This window comes from Gavialis gangeticus, unplaced genomic scaffold (genome assembly GCF_001723915.1).
Source record: "Gavialis gangeticus isolate Ggan-Ray unplaced genomic scaffold, GavGan_comp1, whole genome shotgun sequence".
Lineage (NCBI taxonomy): Eukaryota > Metazoa > Chordata > Crocodylia > Gavialidae > Gavialis > Gavialis gangeticus.
Window position 1 is genome coordinate 27,619,738 of NW_017728992.1, and position 8,448 is coordinate 27,628,185.

The window sequence follows — 8,448 nt, forward strand, 5'->3', positions numbered from 1 at the left end:
AGGTATTCTGTTTAACTGTGTGCTTGTGTCTGACTGTAGTTATTGTTGCTCTGATGAACTGGTTCTTGGCATATGAGGGTGTCAGCCTGTCCATGCTGATCAACCCGGCCAGGTCAGGCGGGTCACATTAATCTGTGTGTGTTTGTGGGTATGATTGATTTGGGGACTGGAGGAACCCAGCCCCACTAAACTGAGTCCTGCAAGATAGCTCCACTGGGGGTGAGGGCTTGCAGGGGAAGAGATACAGCTCCGTATAGAAACAGCAGTAACACAAGCAGCACATTAATAGAATTACCAAGACCCTAGCCCTAATAAATGAGCACACCCCAAAGTAGCGGGTAAATCTGGTAACACTTTAGGAAGGCCTTCGACACTGTCTCTCACCCCATTCTCATTAAAAAATTAGGTGACTGAGGTGTCAGTGCCTACACAGTCATATGGGTCGCAAATTGGCTGGAGGGCCACACCCAGAAAGTGGTGGTGGATGGTCATTTTCGACCTGGAGGGATGTGGGCAGTGGGTTTTCCCAAGGGCTCAGTCCTCGGGCCCGCACTGTTCAACCTCTTCATCAGTTACTTGGACAAGGGAGTGAAAAGCACCTTGTTCAAATCTGCAGACAACACTAAGATGTGGGGAGAAGTGGGCACACTAGACGAGAGTGACAGGCCACAATCAGATCTGGAGAGGTTACAGGTGTGGGCGGATGAGAATAAGATGGGTTTCAATACTGAAAAGTAAAAGGTATTGCACTTGGGGAAGATGAACCAGCAGCACATCTACAAGCTGGGGAACTCCTTTCTCATCAGCACAGAGGCAGAAAAGGATCTTGGAGTCATTACTGACCCCAAGATGAATATGGGCCGACAATGTGGGGACACAGTCAGGAAGGCTAACCACGCTTTGTCATGCATCCATAGATGCATCTTGAGCAGGTCCAAGGAGGTGATCCTTCCCCTCTATGTGACATTGGTCAGCCCACAGTTGGAGTACTGCATCCAGTTCTGGGTGCCCCATTTCAGGAGGGATGTGGATAGCATAAGAGAGGGTCCAGAGGAGGGCCACTTGCATGATCAGGGGGCAGCAGGGTAGGCCCTATGAGGGGAAACTATGGGACTTGAACCTGTTCAGCCTATACAAAAGAAGGCTGAGAGGGGATCTGGTGGCTATCTACAGATTGATCAAGAGGAACTAGCAGGCAATGGGAGAGTTCCTGTTCCCCCAAGCACTACAGGGAGTAACGAGAAATTACAGCCATAAGTTGATGGAGAGCAGATTCAGGCTAGATATCAGGAGGCACTACTTCACAGTCAGGGCGGCAAGGATCTGGAACCAACTTCCAAGGGAAGTGGTGGTCGCTCCTACTCTGGAGGTCTTCAAAGGGAGGCGAGATAGACAGCTAGCCAGGGTCATTTGACCCCAGCATTCTTTCCTGCCCATGGCAGGGGGTTGGATTTGATGATCTGCTCAGGTCCTGTCTGACCCTACCAACTATGAAACCATGAAATTATGAAAAATCACTGGGGAATATGGAAAATAAGGGCAAAATCTAAAAAAGAAACTATTTGCTTAGTGTGTAGTTTTGATGGATTTGGGTACTTAAAAGAAAGATAGAAAGCCACAAGTCCAGCTTAAAAGTCTCTCATATATCTCTCAGTAAAGCTTTGCTATTGTGAAGGAAGGATGACCACATTCATGGGCCAGAAAGAGCAAGCATTATTCAATAGACCAGCACTGAGGTTACTTCCATGAGAGGGGCAGTTCTTCGATTTTGTCTTGACTTCCAGGGTTGTTTTTGTATTTTATGCAATGTGCATAAATGGTTGCCCATACTTCCAGGGCTGAAGTTCCTCTTTCCAGGGAAGTGCTTCCTTCACGTGCTACAGTCATTTTTTCCCTTGCATAGAACAGAATACTCTTCCCAATACTTAAACAACTTGGACTGTCATATTAGCCCTATCAATAGGCACCAAATATGCATCAAATATCTCAAATGTGCATCATCACCTGGTAAGCAATTAAAAAAAAAAAGCATAACATGCTTACATCTGAAGCCAAAACAGGTTGCATCTAAAATTTTTCATGTTTTCAGGGGTACTCTATACAAGGCCTCAACTGTAGCTGCCCTCAACTCCTTCACTTCTCTAAAAATCTGTATTTTATAGGCATTTCCCCCTTAAAACATTCTTGGGGGTATCTCTCTGGCTACAGAAGACCCCAAATCCAAGTTTCACACATCCTGAGCAAATACACTTACAGAAGGTAGAAACAAATACTAGCACTATTAGCTGTAGAATTTCAGACAAAAATTTCCTCTTAGTACCCCCTACTGGTGACTTCCTCAATATACTGGATATAAATCCCATCTAGGCACCTAACTCTCTACAGTCACTGCAGGTACATCTACATGAGGCATTTATCCACAATTGACTAATTACCTGCACAGTAAACACTGCACATCTACAGATGTGCCCAAGGTAAGCTACTTTACTCCACAGCAGGATAGTATTACAGGACAAGTACTATCCTGCTATGGAATAAAGAACTCCACAGCAGCACATGTGTAGATGCTTCCCTGAGTGGTGCATGTTGATTTGGGGGGAGCAGCCCTGGGCTGGCAGCCTGACCCCGAGGCCCTCTGCCAGCCAGGGCTGCTCTCATACATGCAGAGGTGCCCAGGAGCAATAAACCTTGGAGCAATAATCTCATGCACACTAACAGCGCATGTAGACATACCCTGTATAAAGAGCTCCTGCTTAGGCAAGTGAATTCCACTCCCTGAGCCAGGTGCAGAAATATCAAGCGTTAGCATACCTATGAGTTTTATTTATTAGGGCTCAATTTATCATTATTCAGGAGATTATCAAGAAAAATTGTCCAGTGGGATAAACCACCCCCCCCATAAAGTGTGTAAAAGTGAAATTGTCAACACTGATAAAGCATGTTTACTTGGTCATAAAATAGTGATTCAGTTACAATTTTTATTATAAGGATTGTTCCCATGAATGACGCATACCCCCAGAGGTTGCGGGGGCATGGCGACCGCCTGCAGGTGCCAGTGGTGGCATGGCAGTGGTGAGTGAGGAGCACCTGCAGGCAACCACAGCAGTCTTGGCAGTGGGGGTGGGGATGGTGAGCACCAACCAGCAGTTGGCGACCATCTACAGATGCTGCCAGCAGCAGTAGCGGCAGCCAAAGGCGATCAATGACTGCCCACAAACACTGTCAGTGGTGTCACCAGTGAGGGGTAGGGTGGTGAGCAGAGACCACCCTCTGGTGCTACCAGCTGTATCTGTGGTGGTTCTTTTAGGGGGTGCACCACCAATCTCAGGTGGTGCACATACACCCACGTGCACCCCCTACGCATCGCCAATGATTGTTTCTACAATGTCCACATAGAATTTCACCAGCATGAGCTTCAAATGGAAAAAAAACCTGCCATTCAGGAAGTTACTGCACTCCAAGCTGCTTCAAACAGCCCAGGTTTTAGGCTGTGTATAGCTGTTCACCAGTGCCAGGGCTGTGTGGTGTAAGCAACTTCAAGTGAGGGGGGATATGCAGGATCAGGTTGGGGTCTAGCGGATCTATGGGAGTGCTTGGCAGGTCTAGGGAGGGACTTGGTCGGATTGTGTGGGGTGTGAGGGTGGTCTGTCTGAGTATGGAGGAAAATAGCCCATTCAGGATCAGGGGGTAGGAAGAGCACAGCTATGGGGCTGCAGTGTGTGATGGTTTTCCCAGCTCCAGGGCTGTACTCCAAACACATACAGGCATGTGATGGATTGGACTAACCTAGTCCCAATCTAAATTAATTTACCTCCTCATATGAACTAACTTAGACTGAGCCCACCATTTCTGGCCCAATGTAACCTACCCAAATATCTGTATGATTAAGCATTTAGATCAACCTAAACAGAATTAGGTCAATCAATATGTAACTACTGTCCATACCCTCAGACAGTTTTGAGAGTGCTCTGTGTTGCTCTATAGGACCAAATTCATATGGCAGTAGGATCAAAATTCTGAAAAAGTAGACCTGGCCTTCAGATTTTAAAATTAGCACTCATTGAATACTCATACAATCAGTTCACTAGATGACTGAATTAATGGCTTTCCACTTAAATGAATTTCATAGGGCAGTAAGAACACCTCTGTAACTGCTTTAATTAATCTACGATAAACAAAACAGAGTTCAAGCGTGTTAAACAAACTTTTCTTAAACTATCAATAAACTGCCTGCATTATCTGTGATAATTAAAACAGTATCAGCCTATTGATTTGGAGAATAATTAACTTCTTTTTCACTTTGCCTAGAGGTAAGCCTCCTTTCTGTGGCTGAGTTTGTGTCATAAAGACATTATCGTCTCTACTGGAAGTAGCCAAGAAAAAGGCACCACAAAAGATATTCAACTAAATTAATATATTATTCATGTACATGATCAAATAAAATATGTTTTGTAATAATTCTGAGGCCTTCTGCTTCCTAGGTCAGAACACTGAGGTAAAAAATAGTAGGACCACAGTAGTGAATAGCCATGGTATGAACTGACTGCTAATAGTTTGGCCCATCTAGAATTTCAGCAAATTGGCAACAAATATATTTGCTGATCATCCCAATAACTCATGTAAAAAATTGCATTAATATTTACATGCACACATTTCACAAACAATATTTTTGTTAACTATCAGTCACATTTTCCATTGTTAATTCCACTGAACAAAATTGCAAAATGATGCTATGTTGCCTTCCAGACTGAAACAGCTGCTTCCAGACTGCAAGCCTACAAATGCCAAACTTTAACTTCAATCCCTTTTGTAACAGTTATCATTATAAAAAAGTAACCCCCTTTGATATGCTTAAAAAGAGTGACAATATAAAAGAAAGAGCATTCCAAAAATTTCCATCTCATTACAAACTAATGATAAATAAAATACTGTACTGATTCTATTACCTATTTTTATACATACTTTGTTTTAAATGTATTTGACAATAAACTATTGACTATTTCAATGTTCCACAGAATTGAATATCCAATTTGCTGCAGAATTTAGGTCCAGTTTTCCACAAAGTCCACAGGGTCTTTAGTATGTCATTGAAACACAGATGTGGATTTTAGCTGTGGATTCTATGGCTGCCACAATCTCCCAGGGCACCTATACACAAGCGGGAACGTGTGTCAGAGCTGGAGCATGGTAATTATTGCACTCAGCAGACTCCGGTATCTCATGTATCAGCATCCCCATGCTTAAAAAGGGAGGTGGGTGTGCTTTAACTAAAGCTTTTTGAATGAGCTTTAGTTAAAGCAACCCTGCCACCATTTTTAAGTGTGGGGATACTGATACTCAAGATGCTCCAGGACTCTGATTAAAGTGCCTCCTCCCTGCTCCAGGAGAACATGTATAAATGCTCCCAGTCTCAAGGGTCCATGTGCAGCACAGTAGAAGGTGTAATTGTGTGGATCGTACATTAGATCCCATTGCACCCTTACCAGCACATGTAGATAGGCCCTAATACAGAGTTTTTCTGTTTAAGTAAGGGTAAGCAAGCCACCTGAAAACAATCAATGACTGTTTTATTACTACCAAGCTGTTCCTTGCAACTTTGCTCTTAGGGAAAGAAACCAGCACATGATAACTGCCTGGAATACTCCTTGGCATCTAAAAGTATTATACCAATTACTGAGCTTGAGCCTGCCTTTTCATCTTTTACTTGGAGTTCAAAAGAACAAGATAATTTTATATCTAGTCTAGACTTAGACAGCAAATATAAGTAAGTATGCTATTTATCTCTCATTTCATTTTTATAAAAAGATACAGGTCTTATTGGTATTCTACAACTGTTATACTGGAATTGCATTGCTATAAAAAGGAAAAGATAGGGAAGACCTACTAGTAGGTGGATATAGAGATTGGTCATATGGAAAATCTTTCATTTCTGCCAGTGTACTATTGCTTCCCATAGCATATAAAGTAGTACTTTGCTAAATTTAAATGGTGGGACTTCCACCATTTCCCTTAGGAGAATACTAGCTAGTTGAACAGTCCTTACTGCAAAATGTTTTAGGGTTTTTTTTTGGGGGGGGGGTTATTATAAACAAGTCCAATTTTTCTCAATGCTCCCTTGTATACGATTACAATACAGTACACTTTGAATCATCTTAATCCTTCTCTAATATACATTATACTTTTACTATTCTTTGCCAAGTAAAATGGGCTGTTTAATATAATGAATGAATCTTTAACAAGGGTTCTTTATTGGATTAATTTTCTTGGATAAAGTAAATAAAGCATCCAAATGCTTACACAGTTCCCAAAATGTGGCTTATAGACAAAGCCATTTGGAAAGCTTTGTCTAGTGGTCCACAGAGAAATGGCAAGTTATATAGCAATGGTTGTCCTTATTTGGAGCTACTAAATTATACTGAAAAGCAGTTAAAATTAAATATTCATATTCTCATACAAAAACTACAGTAAAATTAAAAGTATTTATTATTATATTAGGGCAGGACTAATTATGGGGATAGTTTAATTATCACTGTAACAAATATTATAAGACCAAACAATGTTAAATAAAGACATGAAAATAAGTAGATTTAAATCATCCAAACAATTCAACACTGCCCAGAATTTTTTTTTTAATTGAAAAACTACATATTTTGCTGTTTTTCAGCTCAATTGATATGAATGACATACTAGAATATTTCATTTTTAAATTTTTCCTTATTAGGGTCAACAGAGGTCAATAGAGACTATAGCCACAGACCAACCACTTTAGCTGTGGACTGCTTGTGCCATTCATCTTATGGGCACAAAAGGAGGCAGATGCCATTTTAAGATCATCCTAAATCAGGACACCTTGTGGTCTTAGCCCCACTGACTCCAAGAGAAGGTGATCAGCGGGTGTAATAAACATAAGCACGCAAGGATGAGAAGAACATGACAGGCTTTATTCTGGAACAGTGTGCAATTTCTTATGGTCCCTATCTGACTCTAAGGCCCCTGACACACCTTACACTTAGGATGTGATTAACTGCTTAATCACATCTTAAGTAGTGACCTGGCTACACGTTCATTCAATTCATGGTGTAACAAAACAAGGAATAATATAATAATATATAAGTAATATAGCAATATATAAGTAATAACCTTATAAGTCATGCCTTTAAATGTGTGGCTCTGGAGCACTGGTCAGCTGATTGGAGGTACCAGTTTGGGGGAGCACAGTAAGTTCCTCCAGCTGGGAGCCTGGATCAAATGATGGCATTCCTAGCCACAGGAGCATGGTGCCTGCTTGGGGCTGAGAGCTATAATTGCTTACAGGGCTCCCAGCAACAGGACTACATGTCCCATCAGTGTTCAGAGCTCCCAACTGCAGGCACCATGTGCTCCTGTGGCCAGGAGGCCCAACAGTAATTGGAGCTTCCAGCCATTGGGAGGTACCCTGTGGCACCACAGTTGGTCAGCCCCATCAGCTGACGGGGTTCCCAGCCACAGAAGCAAAGATTGCCACTGCAAGGGGAGTGCAGAATCACAATCCCAGGTTCCCCTGCACCAGCCATATGGCATGATGGGATCTGATGCTCAATCCTACAATTACACCTCCTCCCATGCACATGTGACATGACAGGAGATATGTTTGTTGGAATCAGGCATCCTATAGCACCTTCTTTTTAACATCTGTCTGTGGCCCAATTGCCTTAGCCGCTTTATCAGCTAGTCAGGACCATCTCCCAGTTTCCAACTCCCTTGGCCACCTGTGAAGGAGCTTCTACAAATTATAACTTGTATCACCTTCTCTCTTAATGAAAGCACAAAAATAAATCACCAAAATTACATTAATGCCAATCTATAAAGGAGAGTGTACTAGCATATCACTCTGGAGTGAGTCTTTACCATTCATTTTCCTATTTCCTCTTTTGTGCAGCCCTTTCAACAAGTTTCTGTAAGTCATTCAAGAGGTCTGACTTTCTTCTGAGATCAACAGTATCAGATCCAGTTTCTGATTTGTTTTCAGTGGGAAGCAGGGATCCAACTGACTTAAATTTTTGGCAGCTGTGCACAATCTTCATGAGCTACAGACTGTAGGCCTGTGCGAAGCGGCTAGTATTTGCTTTGGATTCAGATTTGGCCTTTTTGGGGGACAGTGATTTGATTTGGTTATCCGAATCATTGTCCCGAATCTATTCGGCTGAATTTGATTCAGAGATTCAGCTGCTGCTGCCCCAGCAGTGGCTGCCCGGCCAGCCCCAGCTCCCGGCACTTTGAAAAAAGAAAGCCCCAACTCACTGGCTGCTGCCAGGTGGGGGGGCAATACCCATTGCTCCCCACTGCCCCACACTGCGTGGGGGGTGCTGCACGAAACCCCAACCCCCGCCCACTCCCCCAGCCCCCGCAAGGGCTGCCCCGCCTGCTCCAGCTCCTGGCTCTTTAAGAATCCCCCACAAACCCCACTCC

General features: G+C 43.0%; 1 protein-coding gene across 1 annotated transcript in view; it reads right to left on the reverse strand.

The window, feature by feature from the left end:
• CDH18 (cadherin 18) overlaps window positions 1-8,448 on the reverse strand; it is a 627,153-nt gene that overhangs the window by 105,955 nt on the left and 512,750 nt on the right. The window lies entirely within an intron of this gene.